This window comes from Anser cygnoides, chromosome 2, assembly GCF_040182565.1.
Source record: "Anser cygnoides isolate HZ-2024a breed goose chromosome 2, Taihu_goose_T2T_genome, whole genome shotgun sequence".
NCBI lineage: Eukaryota > Metazoa > Chordata > Aves > Anseriformes > Anatidae > Anser > Anser cygnoides.
The window spans coordinates 136842501-136854362 of record NC_089874.1 but is presented as its reverse complement, the minus strand read 5'-3'; the positions used below and the strand labels follow the sequence as shown (position 1 = coordinate 136854362).

General features: G+C 40.0%; 2 long non-coding RNA genes across 2 annotated transcripts in view; both read left to right on the top strand.

The window, feature by feature from the left end:
- The first annotated feature begins 3053 nt into the window (after positions 1-3053).
- LOC136789773 (uncharacterized) overlaps positions 3054-11862 on the top strand; it is a 51870-nt gene continuing 43061 nt past the window's right edge. Inside the window, exon 1 of the long non-coding RNA XR_010828696.1 lies at positions 3054-3148. This is a non-coding gene — a long non-coding RNA (uncharacterized lncRNA). The remainder of the gene's footprint in view (positions 3149-11862) is intronic.
- LOC136789772 (uncharacterized) lies at positions 8056-9187 on the top strand. Its single transcript, XR_010828695.1, has 3 exons — positions 8056-8634; positions 8722-8843; positions 9040-9187. It is a non-coding gene; the product is annotated as an uncharacterized lncRNA (long non-coding RNA).

Here is an 11862-nt window from a genome sequence, read left to right as displayed (position 1 = left end):
TTAAAACAAAATACTTTTTGACTTTACATATATATACAAGGAGACTACATTTTAGAGAAAAAATGCGTGAAAACAAATGAGGTCTATTTTTCTTGAATCATACACTGCGTTCTGTGGCTTGCTGTGGATTTGAAACTACAAGACATACAGTTTTAAATCCAGCCATAGCTATCTGTAACATTTAATATGCCCATATGTAAACACTCAAAAAGAGAACTGACAAGATTCAGGGAAAACTGCCAAGTTATATAAGATTTAAAATGACAAACTGTTGACATACTCTACAATTAAGGTTTAGATTGTCCCTGGCAATTGAGTTTCTGTAGTGGAAGGACTGGGGGGAGGGAAAGGGTACAAATATTCCCATATGTGAGCTTCCTGCAAGGACCAGAGAAACAGTAGTCTAAGAAGAATCTCCGTCTGGAAGGTTTTCTTTGTTGTTCCAGATACCTAAAAAGAACAGGGAGGGGATGGGATATGATGTTTCTTTCCTTGTGCTTTCCCCCTGCCCATGTACTGGTTGATGAAGTGGATTAGATGAGTGACAGGAATTTCCTAAGCCTATTTCCACTGTGTATAATATTTGCATATCAAACCAGAAGATTTATTTTCTATCTTCTAGCATGTACATATTCTTATCACCTCCATCTTCTTTTCCAGGGAATAAATTTAATAACACACTACACCTACTGTAAGGTTATCAGAGAAGAGATGTGTTTGGTTTTTTTCCTTTTTTTTTTTTTTTTCCCCAGCTTATAAACACTTACAACACCAGTGGTGCATTGTGACTTCAATAAAACTTAAGACAATTATTTATTCTTAAGTAAAGAAAATGGGCTTGACAGCTTATGGATGCAAGGCTAAAAATAATCTGCTGGTAGTTCCCTCTCTTCCATAGTGGTTTAGATACTTGCACTGTCTGTTGTCAACTGTGAATAGCTTAGCGGTGACTGTTCCCCGTATCACTGAATCTGAAACCATTTAGGGTTTTAAACATTAAAATTAGCACCTTGCTCTTCAGACCCTATCAGAATGGGTACCATGATTTCCCTGAAAAATTGTAAATCTGCCATCTTGTCATTTAAATCCCACCTCAGTCATGACAATACTACCATATGGCATAAATTAAAGAAAAAGTAAGTTAAATGATTTTCTGCTGAGCTCTATGGTTTAGGTTACGTCATCCAACAGATCTTGAGGAAATTCTGTATCTGGTATTTGCTTCATCTACCTTGGCAGCCTGCATTATAGGTAATTCTTCCATACATAAAAAACAAACAAACAAAGAAAAACATTAGCCTTCAATAAGTTATATTTTGACACTGTTTGCTCTTATGGGACTTAAACAGTTTCTTTTCTGAATCATATTGCCCAAGATGATTTTTTTTTTTTTTTTTTTTTTAACCTTTCTTCACAACCAAGACACTATGTTCTCAGAAGGTACCTGGGGTCAATACTCTGTTGCTAGGCAGTGGGGGATTAGTGACTCTTTATCATAGTGGATTATAGGAGACCTCATGGAATTAGCTAGAATTTGGGACCCTGGAATCAGTCCTACCATTCCTTCTGCTCTGTTGCCTGGTTGCAGTGCTATTTTCTTTCTTTCTCTTTCTCTTTCTCTTTCTCTTTCTCTTTCTCTTTCTCTTTCTCTTTCTCTTTCTCTTTCTCTTTCTCTTTCTCTTTCTCTTTCTTTTTCTCTTTCTTTCTCTTTCTCTCTCTCTCTCTCTTTTTTTTTTTTTTTTTTTCAATTTCAAAACCATTTTAACATTTTCAAACTGTTCTCAGACTGGATACAGGAAGCAAAGCTGATCGCTATTATCCCAGTGATAACTGCTATGAAACGAATATTTCAGGTGTTTGGGCAATTGTTCAAGATATGTGCTCTTGAATCAAATTAAACTCTCCTATTATTATAGCTGCTCTTGGAGACAGAAGAAAAAGTTGGACTGGGCATCTCCTTCTGTTTCCTCTTTCTCAGCTTTCTTCAACAGTTATTGATTTTTTTTTTTTTTTTTTTTTTTTTGAGCTATAACAGTTATCATTGACCAGACAGGTTTCTCTCTCTTTTCAGAAGTGTACCAACATCATTATTTGGAAGATAATAAGCAATAGCTGATCCTTTAAATGGTGATAAATTAGCAACCTTTGTAATGCTAGTCAGATGTCTGGATCTTCAGTGTACGGCAGATGGAACTGAGTTAGCAAAGGTCTAAATGATTTACTCCACCACTGAGATGGACAGTGTAATATTTCACAATGCTTACCAAACTCTTCTTCCCATAACTATTATGATGGACAAAGATTTCCACATTTCATGTTCCTGAGGATAACAATAAAAATATATATAAAATAAATTATTTAATGACTGTGCTATCTCCACAACATTCCTATCCCTGTAATTTCACGTCTGTCCTCCTGAACAACCGCTACATTTATTGAGGCCCTGAAGGTTGTGTTGGGTCTGGCTGGGATGGAGTTAACTTTCCCTGCAGCAGCCCATACAGTGCTGTGCTCTGCACTTGTAGCTAGAACAGCACTGGTATCGCACCAGTGTTGTGTCTGCTGCTGCACAGTACTGGTACCGCATCAGGACTCCCTTCAAACCCCCAAGAGCCAGCAGGCTGGGGGTAGGCAAGCAATGGAGAGGGGACGCCTCCAGGGCAGCTGACCTAAACCAACCAAATGGGTTTTCCATGCCATATGATGCCACAATCAGCAATAAAAGGTGGGAAATGGGGGAGGGGGGGGGGGGAGCGGCTGCTCATGGAAGTGTCTGTCCTCCTGAACAACTGCTACATGTATTGAGGCCCTGCTTCCCGGGACCTGACCGAACACCGCTCGTTGATGGGAAGTAGAGAGTAACTGGTTTTCTCTCTCTGTGCTTCTGCGTGGCCTTTGCTTTTTTTTTCCCTTTTCTTTCCTTTTTTTTTTTTTTTCCCCCCCTCTCCCTGTTCCCTTTAATTAAATCATCCTTATCTCAAACCTTGAGCTCTTTGTGTCGTATTTTCTCCCCCTTCCTCTTTGAGGAGGGGAAGTGAGAGAGCGGCCATGGTGGAACTCGGCTGCCCACCTGAGTAAAACCACGACAGTGACCCAACGCTGCTCCCCCGGTTGTGCATGCAATGTATTGAAGAGCTGATCTTCCAAGGTAATTTCTTCTTACTCACTGACTGCTATTGCCTGTGTAGGCATGTTCCATGATCTACTGGGGAAATCTTTCTCAGAGTGTATATATATATATTGGAAACGACTGAGAGGCTATTTTTTTGCTTTAGAGTTTTTGTCGTAGCTTCAAGGACACGTGACCCAGGAAATATACCTTTTCTTCTTCATTTGTATATGTACTGGGTTTACGTAGCAAAGTTTTTGTAGGGGGGGGACTGCAGGGGTGGCTTCTCTGAGAAGATTCCAGAAGCTGCCCCCTGTTAGATAAGGTCCAGTTTCAGCCAGCTCCAAAGAGACCTGCCACTGGCCAGAGCTGAGCCAGTAAGTGAAGTTGTTTGTGCCTCTGTGAGAGTAGATTTAAGAAAGGGAAAAAATTGCTGCACAACAGCAGCTGGGAGAGTGAGGAGTAAGAAACAGCCTTGCATACCGCAAAGTCAGTGTAGAAGGGGGACAGGAGGTGCTCCAGGCACCGGAGCAGAAGTTCCCCTGTGGCCTGTGGAGAGGCCCCTGGTGGAGCAGGCTGCCCCCCTGGGCTCATGGTGTACCACAGCAGAGTAGATCTCCATGCTGCAGCCTGTGGAGGAGACCACGTTGGATCTGCCCTGAAGGAGGCTTCGACCTGTGGAAAACTCCCACTGGAGCAGATTACAGGCCAGAGCTGCAGCCCATGGAGAGGAGCCCACGCAGGAGCAGGTCACCTGGCAGGAGCTGCTGCCCATGGGGTACCCGTGCTGGGGCAGTTTGCTCCTGATGGATGGACCCCATGGTACAGACCTGTGTGGCAGTGGTTCTTGAAGAGCTGCTGCCTGTGGGAAGCCCCTGCAGGAGCAGTTTGGGAAGGATGGCATCCTGTGGGAGGGGCCCCACGTGGAGCAGGGGCAGAGAGTGACGGTGAAGGAGCGGCAGAGGCAACCCCCTTTTCCCATTCCCCTGTGCTGCTTGAGGGGAGGAGGTGGATGAGGGTGGATGGGGGGAAGGCGTTTTTAATTTGTTTTTCTTTGTTTCTCACTTCTCTAGCTTGTTAGTAATAGGCAATAAATTTCTTATATCTCCCTACGCTGCGTCTGTTTTGCCCGTCATGATAATTGAGTGACATCCTTGTCCTTATCTCAACCCTTGAGCCCTTTTCATTGTATTTTCTCCCTCTTTCCCTTTGAGAAGGGGGAATAAGAGAGCAGTTGTGGTGGAGCTCTGCTGCCCACCTGAGCAAAAACACCATAGCCTACTAGTGGTTTATATATGTGGACATATCATATCATAGAATGGCTTGGGTTGGAAGGATCATAATCACAGAATCACAGAATGGTTAAGGTAGGAATGGACCTCTAGAGATCATTTGGTTCAACCCCCCCCCGCCATGCAGGGTCACGTACAGCATACTGCACATATGTGATCCGGGCGGGTTTTGAATACCTCCAGAGAAGGAGACTCCACAGCCTCTCTGGTCAATCCGTTCCAGTGCTCTGTCAGCCTTATAGTAAAGAAGCATTTTCTCATATTCAGCTGGAACTTCCTGCATTTTAGTTTATGCCCATTGCCTCTTCTTGTCCTGTTGCTGGGCACTGCTGAAAAGAGTCTACCCCCATCCTCTTGACCCCTTCCCTTCAGATGTTATACAAATTGATAAGATTCCCTCTTAGTCTTCTCTTCTCCAAACTAAACAGGCCCAGCTTTCTCAGCCTCTCCTTATATTACAGATGCTTCAGTCCCTTAAACGTCTTCGTAGCCCTCTGCTGGACTCGCTCCAGTAGCTCCATGTCCCTCTGTACCAGGGAGCCCAGAACTGGGCCTTCTTGGCCACAAGGACATACTGCTTGCCCATGGTTAACCTGGACTCATGGTCTACCAGGACTCCCAAGTCCTTCTCCACAGAGCTGCTTTCCAGCAGGTCAGCCCCAAATCTGTACTGGCACATGGGGCTATTCCTCCGTAGCTGAAGGATCCTGCACTTGCAGGACCTTAAAGATCATCTAGTTCCACCCCCCCTCCATGCACAGGGACACCTTCCACTAGACCAGGTTGCTCAAAGCCCCATCCAGCTTGATCTTGAACACTTCCAGGGATGGGGCATCCACAGGTTCTGTGGGCAACCTGTGCCAGTGCCTCACCGCCTTCATAGAAATGAATTTCTTCCTTATATCTAATATAAATCTAACCTCTTTTATGTAAAAACATTACTCCTTCTCCTGTCACTACACCCGCTGGTAAGGAGTCCCTCTCATCTTTCTTGTAGGCCCCTTTGCTAAACTTGGTATTTCTTGTTAGGCAAGATACTTCAGGATTTCTTGACAGAAAAGAGCTTAAAGTCTATGAACTTGCTATCAAGATGAAGTCACAACTGGATCATGATAATACACGAGCATTTAAGTAGGACAGAGTTACTTTATTAAGAAAAAAGCAAAACAGTAGAGAATATGTAGTTAGCAACTACCTACTGAGATTGGGAGTACAGTGAGAAAAGTTTTGAAATATGTATTGAAAATAGAAGTACATTAACACAAATCTTTTAATAGATTATTGATTTTGAAATATGGTTATGGAGTATTTAGAGTAGAAATTAAAACTCAAATTTATAAGAGGTTATCAATATGTAAATATCAAAGGGATTTTGCACAAAAAGATGATATATATTGATTTATACTGAAATTAATGTTCATATGTAAATAAGGCTCTAGGTTGTGATGTCTAGGTACTTAGATACTTAGGTCGCTAGAACCAGGTATGTACTATTTATTAATTTTCTCTATATGGCCTACAATAATAAAGGACTGATACTTGACTATGAGAGATATTATAACATAAATTTGAACAAAAAAAATCAAACAAAATCAGAAGAATACTAAATAATTGTAATAGATCCTCCAAGAACCTCAAGTTTGAGCTAAGGAGGGGGCCTGCTTACTATTATTTTTATTTTTCAGGGTGATTTATTCATATTTGTAGTATATATAGAACACAGCTTTACTGTTTCGCTTTTCACTCTCCTACAGTGGAAACATTAGCTCTCATTTTACATAACTGTTCAAGAGTTATCTTTCCCTTTTTCATTGGTGAAATTACAACCAGAAATGTTGACCAGCACCTCTATATTCCAAAAAAATATAGATGAAGAAAAAAATCACATTCTCTAGAATGTAATTCTTTGGCTTAATTTGAAACCCAAGAAATTATGTCTGTTACTTGCCTGTAATGCATTTTATTAACCAATATCCACTAATGAATTTCTACCATACCAGCAGCTGGCTCACTCGCAGAAAGGATTCTTTGCAAGTAATTTCCTCTTCCATTTGTCCCACTCAGTTTCAATCTACCTTTTACAATCATTTTTTAGGAAAACTCAATAAACATAAATAGCATACTTTATCATTCAATTGATAAGGTTATTTCTGTATTTCCAGGCAACCGTAGATCAGGCTACTGTAATTTCAGGTTATCCCAGCTGTCCAGCTCACTACAGCCTTATGAGGCTGCAGTCATGGGCCAAGCTGAGCCAGGCCCACCCAAGAACCTACCCCTGTCTTCAGAGAGGTGCCTGATGCCCAGGGCTGGGTCTGTCCCAGCTGCCTTGCTACCTTGTTGGAGTGGTGGGATAGACCTGGGATGCCAGGTCCTGCCACCCCAGGGACACCCACCAAACGCAGCACCTTGGCATGATGATGTTAACATCTTCTGAACATCTTTAAAACTTGTTACTGTTTTAGCATTCGTACATTTTTTGTCTGATGTTCTTGACATTGTGTTTGAAATGAGAGAGTCTCTGGGAACTCTTTGTAGGCTGATTTCAAGGGCCAAGCTGCTCTGAGCTGGAAGAGTGTACCTGCAGCTCAGTACACAGCGTGATGCTGTATCAGCAGAGCAGGGACACAGACATCTAGCGTGTCTCATCAGTCTATGTCTCCACAGAAATAGTGGAAAGTAAAGAAAAAAACATCTACTCAATTTTCCCAACACAAATTTTGATAATTTGTTCTTTCTTCAAGTCTCTGGAGCTGTACTATTACCCTTGACTGTATGCCCATTGCCAGACAGTTGTATTAAAATGAGAGGAAAGGCAGATAGGTATTCAGTACCAGGAAAAAAAAATAACTACTGGGCCAACATATCCTTTCCTTATTTTTTTTTTCTGTTGAGGATTTTGTGCAGTATTTCAAATGAATTTCCTGATTAGTTTGCTACTGGGAAACTTAATTGACTTCTTTATGTCCCTTCCAATAGACTCATTTTCTTCAAATAATTTCTTCATCCTCCTTCCTTGTCATCTTCACAACTTCTGTGTGATGAACATTGCTAACACCATTATGGAAGACCTAAACTTTCTCAGTACAAGATTTTCAGTGGAGTAGAACATCTGAATTTAAATTTTGCAGTCCATAAAACTGAATTTATCAAAAGAATTTACATTCACTCACTTTTTAAACTATGTTGATTTGAGTTTTAGCATCAGTGGTTCCTGCATATTACTGCTTTTATTCCAATCTTTTTTCTTTTTTTTTTCTTTTTTCTTTTTCTTTTTTCTTTTTTTTCTTTTTTTCTATTTTTGTTTCTTTTTTCTTTTTGTTTCTTTTTTCCTTTTTCTTTTTTGTTCTTTTTTCTTTTTCTTTTTTTTATTTTTTCTTTTTCCTTTTTTTCTTTTTTCTTTTTATATTTCCCTCTCCTCTCCTCTCCTCTCCTCTCCTCTCCTCTCCTCTCCTCTCCTCTCCTCTCCTCTCCTCTCCTCTCCTCTCCTCTCCTCTCCTCTCCTCTCCTCTCCTCTCCTCTCCTCTCCCCTCCCCTCCCCTCCCCTCCCCTCCCCTCCCCTCCCCTCCCCTCCCCTCCCCTCCCCTCCCCTCCCTCTCCTCTTCTCTCCTCTCCTCTCCCTTATTTTTTTTTTTTCTCTATGCTCTGAATTAGATGGAAGGAAGTCCCTTCGGTCAGAACATGAAACACTGTTTAAAGTTATTTAAATTAAAAATTATATTTGATTTTTAATTATTGCAGTCATTGTCATGAATATATTTTTTCCTGTTTAGGTTGTTAGTGATCTGCCTTTACCTCAGCTGGTGTACAGTTACAAAATGTAACTCTCTTAATTGGATCATCTATGAAAATAACTAATAAAATGCAAATTGCAAAGATACGAATTTTATGCAGGAGATAGATACTCTGTGTGATATTAAGCCTTACTGAATATTGCATGTATTAGTTCTACTGTATCTGCTTGCAAGTAAATCTCAAATATTCCACTGCTCATTGACTGTAAATTAGGAAAGTTTCTGTAGTCAGTTGAAAACCCTTTAAAATTTTTAGTTAATGTAATATTAATGATTATTCCTAATATCTTTTCATCTTTTGGTATTAGACATTCTTACTGGTCAAATCTACAAGTGAAGAAATCTTAAACACATTCTTTGACTCAGCTGAAGGAGTGACTGTTTGTACCAACCAAATACTTGGACTGCATCTTTGGAAATACCCATTCTGACAGAACAGGTAGATGCCTCGAGATCTCTGAAACAAACACTTCAGTTTCTTGCCCCTTTGACATTGCTACTTAATCATTTCCTTGCCACTCTGCAGTACCTCAGTGGCATGGCTTCTGCAGCTGTTGTCCAGCCTTCATGGGGGATGGCCATGAACCACTCTTCATACAGTTATTCTTACTTGTACTTGAAACACAGGATGGAAGAATTATTTAAACTGTAAGTGACCTTTTGAGATCTTCTAGTCCAATGCTTGGTTGCTCAAGCAGGGTTATGTAGAGCAGGCTGCACTGGATATAGTTATGCCCAGTTGAACTTTGAATATCCTAGTTGATGGAGACTCCACAACCTCCCTGGGCAACCAGTTCTAGTATTTAACCACTCTAGCAGTAAAAAATTGTTTTCTTGTGTTCAGATGGATTTTCATGTCTTAATTTGTTGCCATTGACTTTTGTCATGTCACTGGACAACACTGAGAAGAGTCTGGCTCCAACATCGTTGCACCCTCCCTTCAGGTATTTATACACACTAATAAGCTCTTGTTGAACCTTCTTTTCTGAACAGTCCTCCAGTCTCTTAATCATCTTCATGAACTTTTACCAAGTTTCTCATTCACTGTTAGAACCCCAGCCTGATAGTAACCTTCTTTCTACTTGTTTACTGTTTAAAATCAAAACTAATGCAGACATTCTTTTTTTTTCTTTCTTTTTTTTTTTTCCACAGTTGGTTTCTTGTTTAATTATTTTTTAAAGTTAATAAAAAAAACCTCAAAGAAATAGACAATTATTTGCATAAAAGAATGTTAACAGCAGTATAGGTAAAAAAATTGTGTCCACAGATGCATAGCACATAACCATACCAGGTTATGCAGGAAAACTGCCAAGTTTTCATTTTTCATGCTAAAAAGTCAAATTATACTTTATTTTCATTAACCTTTTAATTACAACCTTCCTATAGCAAATGCCACATGCTATTATAAGTTGCAAAATACTGAGGCTTATTAGATTGGCAATGTTATGAAATAGATGACTTTAGAATGTTACACAGCTAAACATGCCTCAGGAAGAAAATAAAGCATTTTAAAAGCCCTGAATAGTGCTTTGTCTTCCCTGAACCAGCCCAATCTTCCCAATCTTAATTAAACTCACTTAATTTAATTAAAGCTATTATTCAAATGTGCTATCTTGCAATGGAGTTAAGAAGGCAGAATGTTCATTTCCCCCCCTGCCCCCCCCCCCCCCCCCTCAGAATTAACTACTGTACTTAGGTTATGCTGATCAGATAACTGAACACTGTGCCCTGCTATTGTGAGATCAGCACTGTGGGATTCATTAGGGATATACTGTATTTCTGCTGGAAAAGCTATTATTGCATGCCTTGAAATACAGTGGCATCCAGAATAAATGCTTGGTGCAGCCTGACCCACAGATTTTGAGAACCACGTGAGCGGTAAGTTGGTCATGTTCTGCTTAAACTGGCCACTTGAGAACAGCCTGTTCTGCACAGTGGTCTGCCCATCACCATCAGTTAAAAATCTTTAATAATGGGCTGGTGCCAAAGTAGTATAATCAGACAAGAGCAGCTGCAGGGCTCTGCTAGCATTTTCTACTGAAGCCCCTTGTTTCTTCATCAGGTTATAGGTATTAAGAATCGTGTGCAGGCAAGAGCTTAGCATAGGAAATTGCACATCGACGTTTCAATTTACTTGTCAGAAACGGGTGATTTTGCTCTGTCAAAATAGGAGCATGTGCAATAATCATTAGCAAGAAATATCTATTCTCCAGCAAAGCAAGCTTCCTATTACATATTCTGTTGGATAGTGACTACAGGTTGAAGGATAACTACTGCAAACTTCATTGGAAATGTACTGCCTTTGTTGAAGTAAGACATTGTAATTGGAGATGTGTATAAGCATTTGGTAACTGTCTCCATGATATCCTGGAGTCTTGGAAAAAACTTCAAGCAGTGAGATTTCTGCTACCTTTTTTTTTGGGGGGGGGGAGGGTCTGGGAGGTGGGGGGGAGGGGATGGACCGCAAACTGGCACTTGTAGGAAAACACAGACTTTTGGGAACTGTGCCTCCTACAACACTTGATATGATATCAGATTTAACCGGAAATAAAAAAATAATGGATTTATTCTTTGACAGCTTTACAGTTTGTGGAAGTATGGACCAAGTACAATAATCTTTAACTCTAGTCCTTAGCTATATATATATATTTTTTTTTTCTTTATCCTTTTCTCTTGAATTTCTCCAAAGATACAAAATTTCCTCCCCAAAATGTTTATTCTACCTGTTGTGCAATTTTTCAGCTGCATCCACTAACCAGGTAGCTTGCTACAGTTGGGACTATGAAAATCTTCACAATTGCAGTTGTTCCAAGTTATGGCTTTTTGTGAAACTTAAAGGGGACATAAATAAACACTTTTACACGTATTTAAAATCCATCATGGCTTTTACATCAGCATCACTCTCAATCAGTCACTGCTTCCCTTCTACTCTACTGCACAGCTCCCTTGTTAGACTTCCACTGGAAATGTTCAGCATGTGTCATTGCCAGTTCACAGTGCAATAGAGGTTAAAGAAATTATTTAGCATTTACATTGTTTTATTTAAATTTGTGATACTGTCTTACTGCAGCAGATTAAAAAAACAAAATCCCAGAAAAAAAAAAATCAAGTCCTGGCAGCAGTAAGTGCTTGTCAGAAACTGGCATTTGGTATTGAAAACAGTTTGGGGAAAATTGGTTCTCTGACTAGATTGACACAATCTTCCTTCCTTTGAAGGTTATCCTGATTACCTTAATTGGGGATAGACACATGAACTATAATTTGCTTTCTGTCTCACACAGAAATATACTGACAGTCAGACACAAATTCACCTTTGATGAATTATGAAACATTTAGAATGAAACTTGTCTAATGATTGAGAATAAACTAAGGGGAAAAAAACAGCTGCAATGGATTGCTGTCTATTAATAACAATAAAGGAAAATCATGCTCAGTAATTTGGAAAACACTTAGGTCTCTTGACACAAGAGATTGCTTAATTGAGAAGGCAACACATTTATCTCATGCTTTCTAAGAACCCCAGTGGACTTTTTTTTTTTTTTTTCCTCCACAGAAAGACTGAAATGATGACTTTTTCAAAACACAGAGAACTATGAATTTACATCTCCTAGGCACAGGATAATTGCTGATTCTTTAGGCACTGGGGTTCTAAGTCACAAGTAAGAAT